The sequence below is a fragment of the Hemitrygon akajei genome, chromosome 19, assembly GCF_048418815.1.
Source record: "Hemitrygon akajei chromosome 19, sHemAka1.3, whole genome shotgun sequence".
Taxonomy (NCBI): Eukaryota; Metazoa; Chordata; class Chondrichthyes; order Myliobatiformes; family Dasyatidae; genus Hemitrygon; species Hemitrygon akajei.
The window spans coordinates 55,663,160-55,688,087 of NC_133142.1; the positions used below are offsets into that span (position 1 = coordinate 55,663,160).

Consider the following 24,928-nt stretch of genomic DNA (forward strand, 5'->3'; position numbering starts at 1 on the left):
GAGACGCCTTACTAAAATCCTCTGGTTCTACAGGTATGTTGGATGCAGTTAGTCAGAGGTGTCCTCAAGCTAGCCAGGTTGAAGTGCCCTGTAATGATTGGGAAGGCATTAGGGATGCTGATTCGTGGCTGATGATCAAAGTGCTAAGCTGCTCCAGTGCCAGCTTGATGTTAACCAGAGGAGGAACGTATACCACTACCAAGATAATGGTGGAGAAAAAGTAGAACAGATGACACTGGACCACCAGATGTTTCAGGTTGGGGGAGCAGGACTGAGACAGAAATTCCACGTCCATGCAAGTCTCCACCTCTATGTGGTGCCACCATCCAGTCCATGCAGCCATGTGTCAGTTCCCCGTGACCCCAATATTTCAAATATATATATAAAATGATCCAGTCTCCTCCACCCTCAAGGGCAGAAATCCAGAGATTTACCACCTTCAAGAGAAGAACTTTCTACACCTCTTACTTTTAAATGAGAAGCCCATCATCCCATGTTCCTCTTGATTGCGTTTCTCCCAGCTGGGATGGAAATATCCCAGCATCTACCCAGTCAAGCCCCTTTAGAACCTCAGATGTAATTCCTGCATTTGGTTACACTGATTTTTGGGAATTTAAGACCTGATCTTCCAAGGCTTCTTGTCCTTTTGGAAATTCTGTTTCAGCTATCAAGACTGCCTTTGAAGAGACAAAGGAGCACAATCCAAGGACTCCTTCCCAGCAAGGCAGTAACCACGTCGACCCAAGAGCCACCCTATTTTGATTAACACATTATTTTTACTGGAAAAGAATTGGCTTGTGGTGCAGTGGTAAATATGAAACATTGACTTATCATATCAGAGGATCTGCCCTGGGACCAGCATGCAAGTGCCATGAAAAAGAAGGTAATGCAGCGCCTCTACTCTCTTAGAAGTTTGCGTATTCAGCAGACTTTGACGAACTTCTATCTATGCATAGTGGAAAATATCCTAATGGTTGCATCTCAGCCTGGAATGGAAACACTAATGCCAGGAATGAAAGTTTGCAGAAACAGTGGGACATTGATAGCGTGCAGAACTGGGCTGAGAAGTGTCAGATGGACTTCAACCCAGATAACTGTGAAGCAGTTCATTTTGGTAGGTCCAATTTGAAGACAGAATATAAATGTTAAGACTCTTGGCAGTGTGGAGGATCTGAGAGATCTTGGGATCCGTGTCGACAGGACACTTAAAGCTGCTGCACAAGTTGACAGTGTTGTTAAGAAGGTGTATGGTGTGTTGGCATTCATCAAATGTAGGATTGAGTTCAAGACCCATGAGGTAATGTTACAGCTATATAAGGCCTTGGTCAGACCCCACTTGGAGTACTGTGGTCACCTCACCTCAGGAAGGATGTGGATACTATAGAGAGAGTGCAAAGGAGATCTACAAGGATGTTGCCTGGATTGAAGTGCATGTCTTATGAAAATAGGTTGAGTGTACTTGGCTTTTTCTCCTTGGAGCGACAGAGTATGAGAGGTGACCTGATAGAGATGTATAAGATGATGAGGGGCATTGACTATGTGGATAGTCAGAGGCTTTTTCCCAGGGCTGAAATGCCTAAACACGAGGGGGCATAGTTTTAAAGTGCTTGGAAAAAGGTACCGAAGGGATGACAGGAGTAAGTTTTTTTTACACAGAGTGGTGGGTGTGTGGAATGCACTGCCACTGACTACGGTGGAGGTAGTGCTAAATAGGGTCTTTTCAGAGCCTCTTAGATAGGTATATGGAGCTTAGAAATATAGAGGGCTATGCGCTAGGGAAATTCTAATTAGTCTGTAGAGTAGTCTACATGGTTGGCACAACATTGTGGGCTGAAGGGCCTGTAATATGCTGTAAATTTCTATGTTCTAATTTCTAAGTGGTGGGTAGAGCCCAGTCCACCACAGGCAAAGACCTCTTCACCATCAAACACATTTACATGGAGCGTTGCCACAAAAAAGCAGCATCCGTTATCAAGGAGCCCCACCATTCAGACCATGTTATCTGCTCGCTACCACCATTGGGCAGGATGTGCAGGAGCCTTGGGTACAACACCACCAGGTTAAGGAAGTTATTATCCTACAACCATCAAGCTCCTGAACTGGTGTGGAGAACCTCATTCAACTCTGAACTGAGCCCCCAACATACAGCTTTCACTGTGAAGGACTCAACAACCCACATTCTCTGTATCATTTTATTATTTATTTGCACAATTTATCTTCTTTTGCACATTGGTGTTTATCAGTCTTTATATATAGTTTTTCATAAATTCTCTTGTAATTCTTTATTTTTCTGTAAATGCCTGCAAGAAAATACATCCCATATTTGGTAACATACATGTTATTTGACAATAAATATATTTTGATTTGGACTGTGTGGAGAGTCAAGAGTCTAATCATTTCTGTGAGATAATTAAACTCTCCTAATTCCCTCCTTTCACCAAATATCCACACAGGTTTTGAGTTCTTCCAGGAGCAGTGTAAGCGAGTGGGTGTTGGGAGTGTGGTTTATTCAGAAGACGTACAACTGCAGAGAACTGCATCACCAATGCAGTGGGTATGGTGTGTTGGGGTATAGTAGATCAATGTACCTGACAGTCACCACTAACTGATAGCCTGCCACCATGCTGCTCTGTGAAGCTGTTCTCTGTTTACAAGGAGGAAGGAAGGTGTTCGTCCTCAAGTCCATGATCAAAATGCTGGACGCCACTGAGAGCAAACACAGGGTTGGGGGGGGGCGGAGTCAATTCCAAAAAAGAGCAGAGGGGATCCAGTATTTACCCCCACCCCAACTTTTCATGGGGAGCCGGTGGAGTTATTCCCAACATCAACAGTTGGATATACCAGCAATCCATCACAGTTTGGTTTGTTCTGGGTTGTCCTGGACTTATAATGAAAGTCTGTCCTCAGTAAGCCTTTAGTAAGAGGCTTTGAGGGGAATCAAAAGGGTTACGATGGATGCTGATTCAGAAGCAAGTGTCGAGCCTCATGAATACAGTGAAAATGGGCTCTGGGAAGTTGGGTGGTGAGTGAGAGACCAACTCTAGTGGGAGTTCTGCATCAGCCAAGTAGAGAAGAGCAGATTTTGACCATGAAGAGAGCCACCCTGAACACCTGAAAGAGGGTGCAGTAGTTGGAACTTTTCACTTACCACCCCTTCCCTTCACCCTTTACACCATCTCCCCTCAACTCTTCATGCTCAAATGAAGGGTCTCAACCAGAAAGAACATAGGGAGGCAAAAAAAAACCCAGGAAATTATAGGCCAGTTTGTCTGACTTCAGTGGTTGGGAAAACACTGGAGTTTCCGAGTACTTGAAAGCATATGGTAAAATATGCCAAAGTCAGGATGGTTTCCTTAGGGGAATCTTCACTGACAAATCTCTTGGAATTCTTTAAGGAAATTAACAGGCAGGATAGGCACAGAAAAATCAGCAGATGTTGCTTACTTAGATTTTAGACAATAGACAATAGACAATAGGTGCAGAAGTAGACCATTCGGCCCTTCGAGCCTGCACCGCCATTTTGAGATCATGGCTGATCAATTCCTATCAATACCCGGTTCCTGCCTTGTCCCCATATCCCTTGATTCCCCTATCCATAAGATACCTATCTAGCTCCTTCTTGAAAGCATCCAGAGAATTGGCCTCCACTACCTTCCGAGGCAGTGCATTCCAGACCCCCACAACTCTCTGGGAGAAGAAGTTTTTCCTTAACTCTGTCCTAAATGACCTACCCCTTATTCTCAAACCATACCCTCTGGTACTGGATTCTCCCAGCATCTGGAACATATTTCCTGCCTCTATCTTGTCCAATCCCTTAATAATCTTATATGTTTCAATCAGATCCCCTCTCAATCTCCTTAATTCCAGCGTGTACAAGCCCAGTCTCTCTAACCTCTCTGCGTAAGACAGTCCAGACATCCCAGGAACTAACCTCGTGAATCTACGCTGCACTTCCTCTACAGCCAGGATGTCCTTCCTTAACCCTGGAGACCAAAACTGTACACAATACTCCAGGTGTGGTCTCACCAGGGCTCTGTACAAATGCAAGAAGATTTCCTTGCTCTTGTACTCAATTCCCTTTGTAATAAAGGCCAACATTCCATTAGCCTTCTTCACTGCCTGCTGCACTTGCTCATTCACCTTCAGTAACTGATGAACAAGGACTCCGAGATCTCTTTGTATTACTCCCTTACCCAACTCTATACCGTTCAGATAATAATCTGCCTTCCTGTTCTTACTCCCAAAGTGGATAACCTCACACTTATTCACATTAAACGCCATCTGCCAAGTATCTGCCCACTCACCCAGCCTATCCAAGTCACCCTGAATTCTCCTAACATCCTCATCACATGTCACACTGCCACCCAGCTTAGTATCATCAGCAAATTTGCTGATGTTATTTTCTATGCCTTCATCCAAATCGTTAACGTAAATGGTAAACAGCTGTGGTCCCAATACCGAGCCCTGTGGCACCCCACTAGTCACCACCTGCCATTCCGAGAAACACCCATTCACCGCTACCCTTTGCTTTCTATCTGCCAACCAGTTTTCTATCCATGTCAATGCCTTCCCCCCGATGCCCTGAGCTTTGATTTTACCCACCAATCTTCTATGTGGGACCTTATCAAATGCCTTCTGAAAATCGAGGTACACTACATCCACTGGATCTCCCCCTTCTAACTTCCTGGTTACATCCTCGAAAAACTCCAACAGATTAGTCAAGCATGATTTACCCTTGGTAAATCCATGCTGGCTCGGCCCAATCCTATCACTGCTATCTAAATATGCCACTATTTCATCCTTAATAATGGACTCTAGCATCTTTCCCACCACCGATGTCAGGCTGACAGGTCGATAGTTCTGTTTTCTCCCTCCCTCCTTTCTTAAAAAGTGGGATAACATTAGCCATTCTCCAATCCTCAGGAACTGATCCTGAATCTAAGGAACATTGGAAAATGATTACCAATGCATCCGCAATTTCCAGGGCCACCTCCTTTAGTACCCTAGGGTGCAGACCATCTGGACCTGGGGATTTGTCAGCTTTCAGTCCCATCAGTCTTCTCATCACCGTTTCCTTCCGAATGTCAACCTGTTTCATTTCCTCTGTTACCCTATGTCCTTGGCCCATCCATACATCTGAGACATTGCTTGTGTCTTCCTTAGTGAAAACAGATCTAAAGTACTCATTAAATTCTTCTGCCATTTCTCTGTTTCCCAGAACAATTTCACCCAATTCATTCTTCAAGGGCCCAACATTGTTCTTAACTATCTTCTTTCTCTTCACACACCTAAAAAAGCTTTTGCTATCTTCCTTTATATTCCTGGCTAGCTTGCGTTCGTACCTCATTTTTTCTCCCCGTATTGTCTTTTTAGTTAAGTTCTGTTGTTCCTTAAAAACTTCCCAATCATCTGTCCTCCCACTCACCTTAGCTCTGTCATATTTCCTTTTTTTTAATGCTATGCAGTCTCTGACTTCCTTTGTCAACAACTGAGGCCCCTTTCACCCCTTTGAATCCTTCCTTCTCTGGGGGATGAACTGATTTTGCACCTTGTGCATTATTCCCAAGAATACCTTTCCCAGAAAAGATAGTCTTTTCTGCTAGGCTATCCGTCCAGTCAACTTTGGCCAGCTCCTCCCTCATGGCTCCATAGGTTCCCCTGTTCATCTGCAACACTGACACCTCCGAGCTGCCCTTATCCTTCTCAAATTGCAGATAAAAGCTTATCATATTGTGATCACTACCTCCTAATGGCTCCTTTACTGCGAGATCGCTTATCAAATCCTGTTCATTACATAACACTAAATCCAGAATAGTCTTTCAGACGGACTTTTTTGTAATTTGTTTTTTTATTGAAGTTCATCATCTAACAAACGGAAATGTTTGTTATCTTATATGGAAATATAAGATATATTTCAGACATTGTACATATATATCATATAATCATATATCATATAATCAAATCTCCACAAAGTATTTATCTGAGGTATACACTTATAGAAAAGAGTGGAAAGAAAAAACAAGCAAAAGGAAAGAACAAAAGGGAGTGATCTTTTTTACAACAGATTCATTGATTTGTGAGAATAAAATCAGGCCTATGAGGCATTATGTAGTTAAACCATTTTTCCCAGTATGAATCAAATTGTTCCAGCTTATGATTGACAGATGCTGTTATCTTCTCCATTTTGTAAATGTCCATTGTAATTTCCATCCATGTATTTAAAGCTGGGCCCTCCTGTGATAACCATTTCCTATTGAGTCTTTTTACCAGCCACCAACAGTATATTCATTAAATATTTATCTCTTTTCAATCATTCTTGAGGTATATATCCAAAATATATGGTCTTACTCTCTAAGGGTATTTCACATTTAAATCTGTCTTGTAGGGCATTGTGTATCCCCCTTCAATAGTTTTTGATAACCGGGAAGTCCCAAAAAATAGGATAATGATTTGCATTTTGATTTCCACAATTTCTCCAGCAAACAGGGAGGTTACTATCATAATGGGATTTCTGAGAGGGTGTAATAAAATATCTTATCAAGTTTTTCCATCCAGACTCCCTCCATTTCTGTGAACTGGTACACTTCCATTGATACCTCTATATTGTTGTCCATTCTTCCTCAGATATAATTATCCCTCCTTGCTTCTCCCATTTTGTTTTAATGTATGAAGTCGAATGTGTTTTAAGATTTGACAACCCCTTATACATGCTTGAAATGATTCTACTACCATTATCTGAATTATATGCTTTTCTAAAGAGCTCTATCAAGCATGTACTTGCCTTGGTTACATTTTTAAGCATCTTATTAACATATTGTCGCATCTATAAATACCGATAAAAATCTTGTTCTTCTAATAAGTGTTTCTCTTTAAGCATTTCAAAACTGAACAGTGTTCCTTCTTTCATTATGTCCAGTCCTTAAATCTAGCATCCAATTTATTTGGTGTAAAATCAGAGTCATATGCATACCATTTAAGAATTGCAATGTCTCCCTCGAGATTATATTCTTTTATAGTAGTTTTCCATATTTTAAGAGTCAATTTCACCCATGGGTTATCAATAGTATTTACGTACCTTTGCAGGTTGTTATCAGCCAAAATTGCTTGTATGGGGATGGGAAGTACCCGCTCCTCAATGTTTTTCCATTGAGCGTCATATGATGGGTTGCACCAACATATCACAGCTCTCAACTGTGCTGCAAAATAATAATCTCTAGGAGAAGGCAGGCCCCATCCCCCCTTTTCCTTTGCTAATTGCAAAGTTTTGAGATGAACTCTAGGCCTTTTACCCCGCCAAATATACCTTGATAGCATCTTGTTCCATTCATTGAATTGATTTTGATTAATCTCAATTGGTAGGGTCTGAAAGAGATATAACAGTCTGGGCAGTATATTCATTTTAATACTCAATCCTTGAACGGAGATTGAAAAAAGGAATCAGGTTCCATCTTGCCACATCTTCCTTAATTTTTTTATATAAAGGCTGATAATTACATTCTGATAATTTTGCCAAATCTTTTGGCATAATGATGCCCAAATATTTGAAAGACTCTGTGTGCCATGCCCAGGGGTATCGACTTTCAATTTCTCTTGGTGGGCTATAGTAATATGAAAGTATTGGGTTTTATCTTTGTTGATCTTGTATCCTGATAATTGACCATATTGTTCAAAGGATTGCATCAATTTAGGTAGAGTATGATGGTTGCCCTAGATAGATCAAAATGTCATCCGCATAACAAGCCAATTTATGCTCTGTCCCTTTAATAGTAATTCCCCTGATATCTTCATTTTGTCTGATGTATTGAGCTAAAGGTTCCAGATTTAACGCGAAGAGTAGCGGTGACCATGCACAACCCTGTCTCGTGCCCCATTCTAGGGTAAGACTATTTGATAAATATCCATTGATTTTAATCCTAGCAGTAGGATTGTCATATAGTGTCTGTATAGTTTTAATAATTGTGTCTTGGAAACCAAATTTATGTAAAAGCCTGTACAGAAAATTCCAATTAACCGAATCAAATGGTTTTTCAGTGTCCACGCTTATCACTATTGCTTCGATTTTATTTTTTTGTATATGATCCATAATGTGGTGTCCTTCATATATTGTCTTGTGTCTGGCGTTGTCGTATAAAACCTGTCTGATCATTACGTATCAATATGGGTAGAAACTCCTCTAATCGTTTGGCCATGATGGAGGTAAATAATCTATAATCTACATTAAGAACGGATATTGGTCTAAATGACCCGCATTCCATTTTATCCTTGCCTTCTTTCGGTATAGCTGAGATTATCGCTTCCTTCCAACTGGGTGGCATTTGTGCCTTTTTTAGAGCCCAGTTCAGTGTGGGGAGTGAAACAGAAATTAACTCATTTTTAAATTCTTTGTACCACTCTGCCATATACCCATCTGATCCTGGTGACTTGCTTAATTTAAGCCTACTAATTGCAGCTTTTAATTCAACTTCAGTTATGTCAGCAGTCATCGTTCTATTTTGTTCTTCACTTAAAGTGGGTAACTCTAGAGAATTCAAGAAGGTGTCAATTTGGGTTATACTTCCCCCTGGAACTTTGGAATATAGAGTTTTGTAAAACACTTCAAAAGCTTGTTGAATTTCACTTAGCTTATTTTTTTATCATTTTTGTTCTTGGGTCCCTAATTCTATGAATTGTATTTTCTGCTATTTTTTTTTCAGTTTCCACGCCAGTATTTTCATAGATTTCGATCCACTTTCATAATGTCAGTTTCAGAAACATTAAGTTTTTCCTGATTTCTTGCGTAGCCAAACTATTTATTTCATTCTTAATTCTTTTAATTTCCCCTAATGTATCCCGTGCCAAATTCAATTTGTTTTTTCTCTAGTTCCTTCAGCCTATTTTGTAATTCCTCTAATGTTTTATTCCTTATTTTTTCTTATATGAAGATATCGCTATAATTTTCCCTCTTAAGACCGCCTTCAGAGTATCCCATAAAATGGGAGGTGAAACTTCTCCATTATTATTAAATTCTAAGTAGAGACCAATTTCTTTTTAATTTGTTCCTTAAAGTACGAATCATTGAGTAGACTTGAATTTAGTTTCCAAATAGTATTCTTTGGTTGTAGGTCAAAATCAACAGATAAATATATAGGTGCATGGTCACTTACATCTATTGCCCCAATTACACAGGTGTTTATTTTGTCTTTGTCTTTTCCAAGTGTAATGAAATAGTCTATTCTTGTATATACAGAATGGGGAGCAGAATAATGAGTCTAATCCCTTCAGAAGGACTTTAATGAAGTGCCACATATGATGCTGCTAAACAAGAAAGATATTAGCATACTGGAAAGATATTAGCATGGATAGAAAATCGGCTGACTGGCAGGAGACAAAGAATGTGAACAAAGGGGGCCTTTTCTGTTTGGCTGTCGATGATTAGTAGTGTTCCACAGGGTATGGTGTTGGTTCCACTTCTTTAAGGAGTTGTTGGAGGTTGTTCCACACAGTGGCATCGATGAGGAATCAAATGAGCCTGCTCTCACCAATGTCTGCTGGCAGTGAGCTCAGGCTCAAAGACCCTTCCACCACTGCTACCGATAGACAGACCTGCACAGTGCTGCTTCTACAACTCACCTCCTACTGCATTTGTTCTCATAGGAATCTCTAAAATCTTGACCAAAAAAAGATCACAGAAAACTCCTGTAGCATGCCAAAAACTTTTATTAAAATTTTATAAAAGGAATTTCTGTTGAATAAATAAAACTTTCAATTGACCAAACATACAGGAAATCTACAAGAAACAATGGCAAAGGAAAATGGAGAGTAAATTTAAACACCACAATACAAGAAGATGAGGACAGAGGTGGGCAAGCTGAAGACTGAAGCACGAAAGGGCATCAAGAATCTGTGTCTTAGACTCCTCACTCCCACATTCTATCCAGACCTTACAATATTTGATAGATTTCAATAAGAACTGTCCCCCCCCTTGCATTCTTCTAAATTCCAGTGAGTACAGACCAGGAGCCATCAAACATTCCTCGTATGATAACCCTTTCATTCCCAAAAACATCCTTGTGAACCTCCTCTGGACTCTCTCCAATGCCAGCATGCTACCATTGCATTTGCTTTCCTCACCACTGACTCAACCAGCAAGTTAACCTTTAGGGTGTTCTGCACAAGAACTCCCAAGTCCCTTTGCATCTCAGATTTTTGGATTTTCTCTCTGTTTATAAAATAGTCCGTATATTTATTTCTATTACCGAAGTGCATGACCATGCATTTACCAACATTATATTTTATTTACTATTTTCTTGCCCATTCTCCTAATCTGTCTAAGTTGTTCTACAGCCTACCTGTTTCCTCAACACTACCTGCCCCTCCACCTATCTTCTTATCATCTGCAAATCTGGCCACAAAGTCATCAATTCCAAATCAGGGACATATAACATGGACAGAAACAGTCCCAACACCGATCCCTATGGAACACCACTAGTCACCAGCACCCAACCAGAAAAGGCCCCCTTTATTCCCATTCTTTACCTCCTGACAGTTAGCCAATCTTCTAACTATGCTAGTATCTTTTCTATAATACCACGGGATCTTATTTTGTTTATCAGTCTCATGCGCATCACCTCATCAAAGGCCTAAATCCAGATAAACATAAAATGATGCATTTTTAAAGTACCAGTAAAGCTAGGACAGACACACAAATGATAGCTCCAAAGGAGTATCGAGGAACTGAAGGACCTTGGTGTACAAGCCCAAAAACCCTTGTGGAAGTCGAATCTGGATAAAGTCACTCAGAGACTGTATAAGTACAAACTCTTTATTCAAAGCTCCTGGGGCTTACTCAGTTCGTTGCTCATACAGGAACAGTTTGTCTGTGACTGTTTCTGCTCAATTCACCAACTAACTCACAATTCCCGTTACAAGTGGATATATTCGTTCAGATACCAACCCCGCCCCTCCCCCCCACACATACCAAGCTGGAGTCAGACTTATCTGTTGCTTGACAGTACTGAGAGACAAATTACAGAATAGGCATATTGGCCTAATACACAAAACAGACTGAAGCTGTCCTATCTCTACACATGAGTGCACAGGGAGGTAAGCATCCTGAAACCCTAGCTAGCTACCTTCAATAAGAAATATTGCTCAGCATTGAATAACAAAATTAGCACATCTGTTGATCATCAGCGATTTCTTTCAGATAAACAGGCTGCTATTGTTTAACGAAGTGTTAATCCTTTTACATACTTTATCACCCTTGAAGGTGACAGCACAGATAAAAAACGTGGTTAAGAAAGCAAATGAGATGCAGGCCTCATTAGTCAGGATATCAAATACTAAAGAAAGGAGGTTATGCTCCAACTTCACCAGCCTCAACTTGAGCACTGTGTACAGTTTTGGTCACCACACTATAGGAAAGGTGTGATAGTGCTAGGTTGGATGAGGTCTTTCAGTTATGAGGAGAGCCTGGGGAATCTAGAACTGAAGTGATGAAGAGGAGACATAATTGAGGGATCTAAATTATGAGGTATGTAGATAGGATAGACAGCAGTAAACTATTCCCCATATCATAGGTAGATAAAAATAGGGGACAAAGATTTAGGGTAATTGATAAAAATAGAGAAGAAATATGAGGGTATCTTTTTCACCAAGAATGGTATCTGGAATACATTCCGTAGGTGAATGCTGCAAGTAGAGTCACTGACAGTTTTTAAGAAAAGTCTAGAGGTGCATTTGAATCACCAAGGCATACCTCTACAAGGTAAACTGTGGAAGATGGGATTAATATAAGTGATCCCTACCGGTTGCTATGGTTCCCTGCTGTATCAAGTTTCCCCTCAGCTTCCTTCACTCCAAGGAAAACAAATCAAATCTACCTTGTCTCTCTGTATAGCTGAAATGCTCCAACTCAGGCAGCAGCTTGATGGATCTCATCTGTATCTTCTCCAGTGCAATCATGTGACAAACAGAATTGCACACAGCACTCCAACTGCAGTCTAGTCAATGGATTATACAGTTATACCCGTACCTCCCGGCTCTTCTATGCTCCAGCTAATGAAGGCAAGTATAACACAAAGCTTCTTCACTACATTATCTACCTGTGCTGCCACCTCCAAAGATTCATGGACTTGTACATTAAGATCCGGTTGTTTCCTACCCTTACAGGTCATATCCACCTTGTCTATTGTCCTGAGCACTTTCTACAGACAGGAATGAAATCTCTCAGCAGCTTCTGCATGTGGGATTCATTGAGGTTGAAGGGAAGAGTTCCACTCCTTTGCAAAATGTTAATAAATATGCCATGGTGATGTTGGATTCTCTTGGTTCTAGAGTGATAAATATGAACGTGTGGGAAATGGAATGACGTGTTGGACAAAAATGTATTTTTATTGCTACTTAGAGATAGAGCACAATAACAGACCCCTCTGACCCAATGACCCCATACCGACCATTACACCCATGTGACCGCTACCAACCTGTATGTACTTGGAATGAGAGGAATCGGGGGGGGGGGGGGGGGGGCATCATGTGATGACGTAGGATCGAGACGTTGGGAATCCAGCTCCCTCGTAAAAAGTAATGAAATAGGGTTTAAATGAAGAAGAGTTAACAAATATCTACTAGAAACTATTTATAAGTAACTCAGGATTATCTTTTGATATGGCTCCTAAACCGAAACAGAAGAAAGCTACTACTTCAAAGACTGCGCAAATTGGCGGGGAAAAAGGCCTAACCGTCTCGGCGAAGCCTCGGACTCAAGTTGGATCTCCTCCCGGCGAAGTGCATGGCACTTCTGATGATGCGGGACAGGAAGTTGCAGCAATGTCGGCGGTCTCTAAGAAGAAACGGCAAGAACGCATGCGCGAAAGTATGCATGAACAGATATTAACAAAACTACAAATCCCAACTACGGCTAGAAGTGAAACTGGAAGTGAATCGGAAGTGGAATCCGACTCTTTGGGAAATTCAGAGGAAGAAGAAGAGGAAAAGAAGGAAGAGATTAAAGGAGACATAAAAGATATCCTGATTTATATTATGAATGAATTAAAAGCTATAAGAAGGATGCAGAATACACTCGATAATGTGGTGGAAAAACAAAAGAAGATGGATAATAAAGTTAAAGAGATGGAAGTAAAAGTGGAAGAAAACACTGAAAGAATAGATAAGATAGAAGACAATAATCTTGCTTGGACAATAGAAAAAAAACGGATGTTGGAAAAAATAGATGCGCTTGAAAACTCTAGTAGACAAAATAATATCAAAATTGTTGGTCTTATGGAAGGTACAGAGGGAGAAAATCCAATAAAATTCTTCCAAGAATGGATTCTGAAAATTTTGGAAATGAAAGAAGGAAGCCAAGTAATTGAAATTGAAAGAGCACACAGAGCTTTAAGACCAAGACCTCAACAAGATCAAAATCCAAGATCAATTTTGATAAAATGCTTAAGGTACCAAGATAAAGAAATGATCTTGAAGGCAGCTACTCAAGGTGCTAAAAAGAGAAATGGGCCATTGATAATAGAAGGGAAAAGAGTTTTTTTTTATCCAGACATAAGTTACGATCTTCTGAAGAGGCGGAAGGAATTTAATCCAGTGAAAAAATCTTTATGGGAAAAGGGCTATAAATTTTTATTGAGCTATCCAGCAAAATTGATAATTTTCCTGGATAACGAAGGAAGAAGATTTTTCGTTGACTACCGGAAAGCAGAGAAATTTGTACAAGAATTACCTGATGTCCACGAAGAGAAGTAAAGAATTATAGAAATGAAATGGACTAATGATGAAGACTGAAACAAGGTTGGACTTGACAGACATTTATAAAAAAAAATAGTTGAGGAGTATTAATTGGGAGTAGAGACATTAATTATTTTCTTCTTTTTTTCTTCACTAATATATTTTCTTTTTTTTTGTGGGGGAGCTGGAGGAGCTCCTGATCGATGGCTGCGAGTTTCACGTGTACAATCATGGCGATTGCCATGACCCGTAAAATGGGGGGGGGGGTAATGTTGTGTTCTTTTTATTCGCAACATTAGTGGGGGGGGGTACTTTGTTTTTTTTCTTATATATTAGTTATCTTTCTTCTATTTTTCTTCTTTTTTGCCTGGATGGTTGGGGAGAAACTCATAGCAACATGGGGAATTTTAAAGAGTTCCCAAGGTATTATGAATGATTAATTTACTTAATTTTTAAAGTTTTAATGTTAATGGAATTAATGGACCGTGAAAAGAAAAAGAGTTTTAACATATATTTAAAAAATGAAAGGAGATATAGCTTTTTTACAAGAAACACATTTAATTCAAAATCAAGAGGAGTTGCAATTTTGGTTAATAAATCTTTACCAATTAAAATACAAAATGTAATAATTGATTCTGGGGGGAGATATGTGATTATACATTGTCAAATTTTTTTCAGAATTATGGACTTTTATGAACATTTATGCACCAAATGAAAATGATGCAAAATTCATACAAGAAGTTTTTTTGAACTTGGCTGATGCACATGATAAAATATTAATAGGTAGAGATTTTAATTTTTGTTTAGATCCAGTTTTGGATAGGTCAACTAAAATTGCTACAAAATCAAAAGTAATAAAACTAACTTTATCATTAATGAAAGATTTAAACTTGATTGATATATGGAGGAAAATTAATCCAAGAGAAAGAGATTATTCATTTCATTCAAACAGACATAAAATTTACTCAAGGATTGATTTTTTTTATTATCAAAAAATATTCAAGTTAGAGTGAAAAGTGTGGAATATAAAGCAAGAATACTGTCAGATCATTCCCCCTTGATAATGACAATGATAATGATGGATAAGGAGGAATCGATTTATAGATGGAGATTTAATTCAATTTTATTAAAACATCAAGATTTTTGTGATTTTAGGAATGAGAGGAATCCAGAGCACCTGGAGAAAACCCAAGCAAACAGAGAGAATGTACAAACTCTTCACACACAGCAGCAGGAACTGAATCCAGGTCTCTGGCACTGTAATAGCATTACACTAACCACTAAGCTACCATGCTGCAAATTATGAACAATTCAAAAGCCATTAGTTTAGATCCAGAGAGGGACCACCATTTAGGCTATCTTCACAATCTTCATCCAATGCTACCTGTTATGCCAAATGCTAATCATCCTGCTGGTCCTCCTCCTTGTTCTAGTCCTCCTTCTCCTCTATTTCCTGGAGGCTTATAGGCCACAGTACGTAACACAACCTGATGAGTCCTGGAGAACAATACTGCAGATGACAAACCTTATTTTGAGGATGTGTGTAATGCAGTGGCTTTCATTGTGACTACACTGGCTGCAGCACAGACAGGAGCCAGAGGAGAAATAAAAAAAGGGGATAGCTCCTATCACTCAAAATCCACCTTGAATCTCTACAGAGGAGATTGGTAGCTGAAGGATGAATGTATCGTGTGAACTCTTGGGACACATGATATTGATTACAGGGAGAGTTAGCCTTTGTCACCTTCAGGTGGGGAAAATTAAGTAGTATGTGTATGCAATCTATCACTGCCTGTACCTCCGGGAAGCTCACAACGGTGGAAGGTCTGCCCACGTGCTTATGTCTCAGGTTCACTGCTAAAGCGAATGCTGAAGAGAGCATCAATGGCCTTTACAATGCTACAGTGAGCAAGTCACTGTGAGAGATGGCGTGTGTGCACCAACGCCATTATCTGGAATGATCACAAGAACAGCAGGAGTGACAGCGACCTGTAAGGGTGGAGAAATCCATCACGACTGATTTGCATTTGACTTAACAGCCAGATGTTACTCTAAATTGAGATGGTAGTAACGCAAGGATGGTTCAAGTTAGTAGAAAACTACAAATGAAGCATTTGTAACAATTTCTATTACCCTTGTGCTTCTCTTTATTGGCTGTTTTTCACTCTGGGTTTGTTACATCACAGTAATGTAATGGTTAGCATGATGCTATTACAGCTTGGGATGTCACAGTTCTGATGTCAACTGTAAGGAGTTTATATGTCCTCTCTGTGGAATGCTTGGGTTCCCTTCAGGTGCTCCGGTTTCCTCCCACAGTCCAAAGATATACAAGTTAGTAGCTTAATTGGTCATTGTAAATTGTCGCGTGATTAGACTAGGGTTAAATTGGTGGGTTGCTGTGCGGCATGGTTTATAGAGCCGAATTTTGGTCTCCAGGGTTAAGGAAGGACATCCTGGCTGTAGAGGAAGTGCAGCGTAGATTCACGAGGTTAATTCCTGGGATGTCCGGACTGTCTTACGCAGAGAGGTTCGAGAAACTGGGCTTGTACACGCTGGAATTAAGGAGATTGAGAGGGGATCTGATTGAAACATATAAGATTATTAAGGGATTGGACAAGATAGAAGCAGGAAATATGTTCCAGATGCTGGGAGAGTCCAGTACCAGAGGGTATGGTTTGAGAATAAGGGGTAGGTCATTTAGGACAGAGTTAAGGAAAAACTTCTTCTCCCAGAGAGTTGTGGGGGTCTGGAATGCACTGCCTCGGAAGGTAGTGGAGGCCAATTCTCTGGATGCTTTCAAGAAGGAGCTAGATAGGTATCTTATGGATAGGGGAATCAAGGGATATGGGGACAAGGCAGGAACCGGGTATTGATAGTAGTTGATCAGCCATGATCTCAAAATGGCAGTGCAGGCTCGAAGGGCCAAATGGTCTACTTCTGCACCTATTGTCTATTGAATGAGCCTATTTGCGCTGTATCTCCAAATAGGTAATTCATTACAGTACTCCACTTGTGACTGCTGCTAACCGCATTAAGCTGCCCCAATTCGGTGGGCACAAATTCTTATTAACAACACGTACTGATTGGTGGTCAGCATAGACTCAGTGGACCAAAGAGTTTGTTTCCATGCAGTATGACTCTATGAGTTTGGCAGAAAATCTTATCACTTACTTTTACGCCACAGAAGGAAGCTCTTTGGCCCAGTAAGTCCATGCCAGCATCCAGAAGAGTAATCCCATCATCCCAGTCCAAATTGAGTTTATTGTCATATAAACAGAAATGATGAAAAACTTGCATGCAGCGTAAAACCATAAGGCATAGGAGCAGAATTAGGCCATTTGGCCCATCGAGCCTGAACACCATTCAATCATGGCTGATCCTTACCCCCCCCAACCTGTTCCCCAGCCTCCCCATAACCTTTGATGCCAAGTCCAATCAAGAACCTATCAATCTCTGCCTTAAATACACCCAACAACCTGGCCTCCACAGCTGTCTGTGGTAAAAAAAATTCCACAAATTCACTACCTACTGGCTGAAGAAATTTCTCCACATCTCTGTTTTAAATGGATACACCTCTATCCTGAGGCTGTACCTTCTTGTCTTAGACTCCCCCACCACGGGAAACATCCTTTCCACATCTACTCTGTGTAGGCCTTTCAACATTCGAAAGGTTTCAATGAGATCCCCCCCCTTATCCTTCTAAATTCCAGTGAGTACAGACCCAGAGCCATCATATCCAGAATGTGAGAGAGGATAGCGAGAGGAAGAATAAAGGACAGGTGGGGACTATACGGTTCCAGAATATTAAGTGTGTAGTAGAGAAAGGTGAGGTGGAACAAGTGATAAGGAGGACACATGTACAGAGGGATGGTCTGACGGAACATGGAGTTAAATGTGCTGAAAGAATAAGTAAATTTAGAAAGGACAACAAAATTCAAGGGGCATATAGCCCGAAGGGAGTTCGGGGATCTGGGTTAAGCACAATAGGCAGCGATTTAAACAGAGAGAGGAGAAATGGGCTAAAAATTCTATATCTGAATGCACATAGTGTCAGAAATAAGGCGGATGAGCTTGAAGCTCAGTGCGAATGGGTAACTATGATGTTGTTGGGATAACGGAGACATGGCTGCAGGGAGATCAGACCTGGGAAATGAATGTACAAGGGTATACATGCTATCGTAGGGACAGAAATGTGGGCAGAGGGGGTGGGGTGGCCCTGTTGGTGAGGAATGAGATTCAGTCCTTTGCAAGGGGGGACATAGGATCAGGAGAAGTAGAGTCTGTGTGGATAGAACTGAGGAACAGTAAGGGCAAAAAGACCCTAATGGGTGTTGTCTACAGGCCCCCCAAACAGTAGCATGGATATTGGGTGCAAGTTGAATAGGGAGTTAACATTGGCATGTGGCAAAGGTAATGTCGCAGTAGTTATGGGGGATTTCAACATGCAGGTGAACTGGGAGAATCACGTTGGTGCTGGACCCCAGGATAGGGAGTTTGTAGAGTGCCTACGGGATGCATTCTTGGAACAGCTTGTACGAGAGCCGACCAGGGACAAGGCTATTCTGGGTTTAGTGTTGTGTAATGAACAGGAATTGATAAGCGATCTTGAAGTAAAGGAGCCATTAGGAGGTAGTGATCATAAGATGATGTTTTTATCTGCAATTTGAGAAGGATAAGGGCAGATCGGAGGTGTCGGTGTTGCAGTTGAACAGGGGAAACTATGGAGCCATGAGGGAGGAGCTGGCCAAAGTTAACTGGACGGATATCCTAGCAGAAAAGACAGTGAAACAGGTATTTTTGGGAATAATGCACAAGGTGCAAAATCAGTTCATCCCCCGGAGAAGGAAGGATTCAAAGGGGGGGAAAGGGGCCACAGTGGTTGACAAAGGAAGTCAGAGATTGCATAGCATTAAAAAAAAAGAAATATGACAGAGCTAAGGTGAGTGGGAGGACAGATGATTGGGAAATTTTTAAGGAACAACAGAACTTAACTAAAAAGGCAATACGGGGAGAAAAAATGAGGTACGAATGCAAGCTAGCCAGGAATATAAAGGAGGATAGCAAAAGCTTTTTTAGGTATGTGAAGAGAAAGAAGATAGTTAAGAACAATGTTGGGCCCTTGAAGAATGAATTGGGTGAAATTGTTATGGAAAACAGAGAAATGGCAGAAGAATTTAATAAGTACTTTAGATCTGTCTTCACTAGGGAAGACACAAGCAATCTCCCAGATGTATGGATGGGCCAAGGACATAGGGTAACAGAGGAAATGAAACAGATTGACATTAGGAAAGAAACGGTGATGAGTAGACTGATGGGACTGAAGGCTGACAAATCCCCAGGTCCAGATGGTCTGCATCCTAGGGTACTAAAGGAGGTGGCCCTGGAAATTGTGGATGCATTGGTAATCATTTTCCAATGTTCCTTAGATTCAGGATCAGTTCCTGAGGATTGGAGAATGGCTAATGTTATCCCACCTTTTAAGAAAGGAGGGAGGGAGAAAACAAAGAACTATCGTCCTGTCAGCCTAACATCAGTAGTGGGGAAGATGCTAGAGTCCATTATTAAAGATGAAATAGTGGCATATCTAGATAGCAGTGATAGGATTGGGCCGAGGCAGCATGGATTTACCAAGGGCAAATCATGCTTGACTAATCTATTGGAGTTTTTCAAGGATGTAACCAGGAAGTTAGACAAGGGAGATCCAGTGGATGTAGTGTACCTCGATTTTCAGAAGGCATTTGATAAGGTCCCACATAGGAGATTGGTGGGTAAAATCAGAGCTCATGGCATTGGGGGAAGATATTGACATGGATAGAAAACTGGTTGGCTGATAGAAAGCAAAGGGTAACGGTGAATGGGTGTTTCTCGGAATGGTAGGTGGTGACTAAGTGGGGTGCCACAGGGCTCGGTATTGGGACCGCAGCTGTTTACGACTTATGTCAATGATTTAGATGAAGGCATTGAGAATAACATCAGCAAGTTTGCTGATGATACTAAGCTGGGTGGCAGTGTGACATGTGATGAGGATGTTAGGAGAATTCAGGGTGACTTGGATAGGCAGAGTGAGTGGGCAGATACTTGGCAGATGACATTTAATGTGAATAAGTGTGAGGTTATCCACTTTGGGAGTAAGAACAGGAAGGCAGATTATTATCTGAACGGTGTAGAGTTAGGTAAGGGAGAAATACAAAGAGATCTAGGAGTTCTTGTTCATCAGTCACTGAAGGTGAATGAGCAAGTGCAGCAGGCAGTGAAGAAGGCTAATGGAATGTTGGCCTTTATTACAAAGGGAATTGAGTACAAGAGCAAGGAAATCCTCTTGCATTTGTACAGGGCCCTGGTGAGACCACACCTGGAGTATTGTGTACAGTTTTGGTCTCCAGGGTTAAGGAAGGACATCCTGGCTGTAGAGGAAGTGCAGCGTAGATTCACGAGGTTAATTCCTGGGATGTCCGGACTGTCTTACGCAGAGAGGTTAGAGAGACTGGGCTTGTACACGCTGGAATTAAGGAGATTGAGAGGGGATCTGATTGCAACATATAAGATTATTAAGGGATTGGACAAGATAGAGACAGGAAATATGTTCCAGATGCTGAGAGAGTCCAGTACCAGAGGGCATGGTTTGAGAATAAGGGGTAGGTCATTTAGGACAGAGTTAAGGAAAAACTTCTTCTCCCAGAGAGTTGTGGGGGTCTGGAATGCACTGCCTCAGAAGGCAGTGGAGGCCAATTCTCTGGATGCTTTCAAGAAGTAGCTAGATAGGTATCTTATGGATAGGGGAATCAAGGGATATGGGGACAAGGCAGGAACCGGGTATTGATAGTAGATGATCAGCCATGATCTCAGAATGGCGGTGCAGGCTCGAAGGGCCGAATGGTCTACTTCTGCACCTATTGTCTATTGTATGATCTGCCTTTCATTCCCGGAAATATCCTTGTGAACTGTCTCCGGACTCTCTCCAATGCCAGCATGCTAACATTGCATTTGCTTTCCTCACCACTGACTCAACCAGCAAGTTAACCTTTAGGGTGTTCTGCACAAGGACTCCCAGGTCCCTTTGCATCTCAGATTTTTGGATTTTCTCCCCATTTAGAAAATATTCCGCACATTTATTTCTACAACCAAAGTGCATGACCATGCATTTTCCAACCTCATATTTCATTTGCCACTTTGTCCATTCCCCTAATATGATCATTCTGCAGCCTATCTGTTTCCTCAACACTACCTGCTCCTCCAGCAATCTTTGTATCATCTGCAAAATTGGCAACAAAGCCATCTATTCCAACATCTAAATCACTAGTATACAGCATAAAAGAAATGGTCCCAACACTGTCTCCTGTGGAACACCACTAGTCACTGGCAGCCAACCAGAAAAGGATCCTTTTATTCCCATTCGCTGCCTCCTACCAATCAGCCAATGCCAGTAACTTTCACGTAATACCATGGCCTCTTAACGTGGTAAGTAGCCTCAAGTATGGCACCTTGTCAAAGGCTTCTGAAAGTTCAAACATACAACATCCACTGCATCCCTTTTATCTATCCTACTTGTAATCTCCTCAAAGAATTACAACAAGATCATCAGGTAAGATTTTGCCTTAAGGAAATCATGCTGACTTTGTCCTATCTTGTCCTGTGTTACCAAATACTCCATAACTTCATCCTTAACAATTGACTCCAAAATCTCCCCAACCACTGAGGTCAGGCTAACTGGTCTATAATTCCCTTTCTGCTGCCTTCCTCCTTTCTTAAAGAGTGGAGTGACATTTGCAATTTCCCAGTCCAGAGTCCAATGATTTTCTAAAGATCATTACTAATATCTCCCCAATCTCTACCCTACCTCTTTCAGAACCATAAGGTGCAGTTCAGCTGGTCTGGTGACTTTTGTACCCTTATGTCATTCAGCTTTTTAAGCACCTTCTCCCTTGTAATAGTAACAGCATTCACTTCTCTTTGTTCACACACATCTGGCACACTGCTAGCGTCTTCCACAGTGAAGACACATGTAAAATACCCATTTTTTGCTTTGTTCTGTGCCCTCTTTGTTGTTTTGACATTAGCTTTGACTTCCCTTGTCAGTCACAGTTGTCTTATTTTGCCATTTGAGTATTTATTTGTTTTTGGAACACATTTGTCCTGCACCTTCCTCATTTTTCCCAGAAAATCACGCCAATGCTGCTCTGCTTCATCCCTGCCAGCAACTCCTTCCAAATTACTTTGGCCAACTCCTCTCTCCTACCTCTTAGTTTCCTTTACTCCAATGAAATATTGCTACATCAGACTTTACTTTCTCCCCATCAAATTTCAAGTTGAACTCAATCATATTGTGATCACAAGCTCCTAAGGGCTCTTTTACCTAATCACCTTTGTTTCATTACATAACATCCAGTCCAGTATAGCTGATCCCTAGTAGGCTCAACGACTAACTGCTCTAAAAAGCCATCTTGCAGGCATTCAACAAACTCTCTCTTGAGATCCGTTACCAACCTGATTTTCCCAATCGACCTGTATGTTAAAATCTCCCAAGACTTTCAAAACATTGCCCTTTTGACATCCCTTTTCTATTTCCTGTTGTAATCTGTGGTCCCCATCCCAGCGACTGTGGGGAGGCTTGTATATAACTGCCATCAGGGTCCTCTTACCCATGGAATTTCTTAACTCAACCCATAAGCTATGCTAAAGGGTAATTTACAGTGGTGATTATTCTATTAACCAGTGCTTGGGAATGTAGCACGAAACTAGAAAATCTGGGTAAAACTCACATTAGTGAGCACACGCAAGTTCCACACACACCACACCAGGATCTACTACTGTACAACTGTGTAAATATTCTTTATATTTATTTCCTCTGATTTTCTGATCTTCTATAGAAATACACACTAGTCTTCGAAGATGTATGCATCAAGTCTGATCTCCCTGCTCTATCTCTATGCCCAAAAATGCTCTCTTTTCATAAACTGATCCAAATGTTTTCCTGGAATTATTTTTGTAATTGTTTCACCAATCTTTCAGGGATTGCTTTAAGATAACAATTTCCACTTCAGTATTCCTGCCCATTATTTTGAAGCTATCTTGTGATTACCTATTCTCTTTCCTTCCTTTTTTTTAATCCACTCTTTTGATAATGGACAGACAGAGACCTGGTTTAAATCCTGATCTGAAGTGCTGTCTATGTGGAGCGTGCACATCCTCCCTGTGACTGTTCTACAGGTGTTCCAGTTTCCTTCTCCATCCCAAAGACATGCTAGTTGATTGGTTAGCTGTACACAGTATATCACTGCAGATTACCCAGGTGAGTGGTAGAATCTGGGGGGAGTTGACAAGAATGTGGGGAAAGTAAAGAGATTAATGTAGAGTTAACATAAATGAATGATTGACATCTGCCGTGGACTTGGCAGGCCACAGACCCTGTTTCCCTGTTGTATCTCTAAATTTCCTGCGTGTTTCTGTTTTAACAGACCTACTAGTTTCTTCAATCTCTTCATGTAACTTAAATTTTCATCCCAAATAAATTTCATGATTATTTCAACATTTACAGCAAATTTACTCTTCATCTCTCCTTTAGCAACAACTAGGCCCTAGTCAAGCTTTAGCACTAAACCTTTACAGCATCCCCTATACTTCCTCCCTCAGGGCCTTAAACAGTCCTTACATGTACGGCAGCAAATCACAGATGAACCATCAGCGTAATTTATTTCATCTGGTGCTCCTGCTGCAGCCTCCTCTACATCAGTGAGACATGACTCAGACTGGGGTAACTGCTTTGTCAAGTACCTTTGTTCTGTACATCAAAACAGTCAGGACCTCCCAGTGGCCAGCCATTTCAGTTCCACTTCCCATTTTCACACCAACATGTCTGCCAACCGCCTCCTCTACTGCCACATTGAGTCTAGGACGCAGACTGGAGAAACAACATTTCAGATTGCATCTTGATCATCTTCAACCTCATCACATCAAAGTCAAATAAGCTCTTCTCGGGATTCCAGCAGGGTACAAGTATTGATTTTAACTGACCTTTTGATGACAATCTCTGCCCTTCATCAGGGACGACGCCAGGCATTCCTGATAAAGATGGCAGAGTTTGTCATCGAAATGTTGGTTAAAATTGATACCTGTACCTGGCTGGAAACACAAGGAGTTTATTTGTCACATATGCCGGGTAAGCACCCATTAACATCGATTTCTCTAACTTCCAGTAACCCCTCCCCTCTGTTTCCCCTTATCCTGTGGCTCCTTTAACTTCCCTCTTTCCCCACTTCACCTTTCTACCCCTTCCTTTATTCTGTCTGCTGTCCTCTCCTGACAAATGTCATGAAAATTAGTTTTTGCAGCAGTAGCACAGTACACTTCAAACATAATTACAGAAACTTAATGTAGATTATACCTAACCACGCAACAAAATAAAAAAAAGACATTTGGGCAAGTTGAAGGAAATATAATCGAAATAAAATTAGGGTTCTTCAGGAAGGTTCAAGAAATGATAGATAGATGAGAGAAAAAGAGCAGGGCCTGGATGGTTGGGGTACTGACAAATACAGATTAATCCAGTCTCTCAGAATTGTTTTCCCCTATAAACTTTCCTGTCACTTATATTAGACTCAGAGGCCTGTAATTATTTGATGCATCCTTCCTACTTTTCTTGTATAAAGGTGCCACAAATACATTTGAAGTCTATAACTTACCTCTTCACTTTCAAGTTTTGTGCCATCTGCAACTTATTGTTGCATCCAATTCCAGGTCACTTATCCATTTCCTCCAGACAAAAAAAAAAGAACCTTTAACTTTGTATTGATGTATATGTGACAAATAAAAGCTAGCCTTTCATCTGTAACTGGAGGCGTCAACTCTTGTATGATGCACCCTGAGCATTTCCAGATCTGAGTATTTCAGATCACGGGAAATTTTCGCCTTTTGTTTTGTTTGATTACATCTCTTAATCGCAGTGACTTGATAATTGTCCTTCCCAAGCTACTATAGCCCCTTTCAATCCCTCTCTTAGAGCTCGATCATAGAAGCGTCACTTCATCAAACGGCCTTCAGAAATCCATATACTCCATTTCTACCGCAGTCCCCTCAAGTTGGGCAAGCATTTCATGGAAGAAATCCATACTGACTTTCTACAAACAGCTCACGTCGATGTGACCTGCGAACGCCGATCCATTTTCATCTCTACGGCCGCGCTGGCGCTGACAGGCGGGGGTATGACGTCACC

General features: G+C 41.0%; 1 long non-coding RNA gene across 1 annotated transcript in view; it reads right to left on the reverse strand.

Annotated features, from left to right (window-relative positions):
* LOC140742125 (uncharacterized) overlaps positions 1–24,913 on the reverse strand; it is a 52,784-nt gene extending 27,871 nt beyond the window's left edge. Inside the window, exon 1 of the long non-coding RNA XR_012102229.1 lies at positions 24,399–24,913. This is a non-coding gene — a long non-coding RNA (uncharacterized lncRNA). The remainder of the gene's footprint in view (positions 1–24,398) is intronic.
* Between the last annotated feature and the right edge of the window lie 15 nt (positions 24,914–24,928).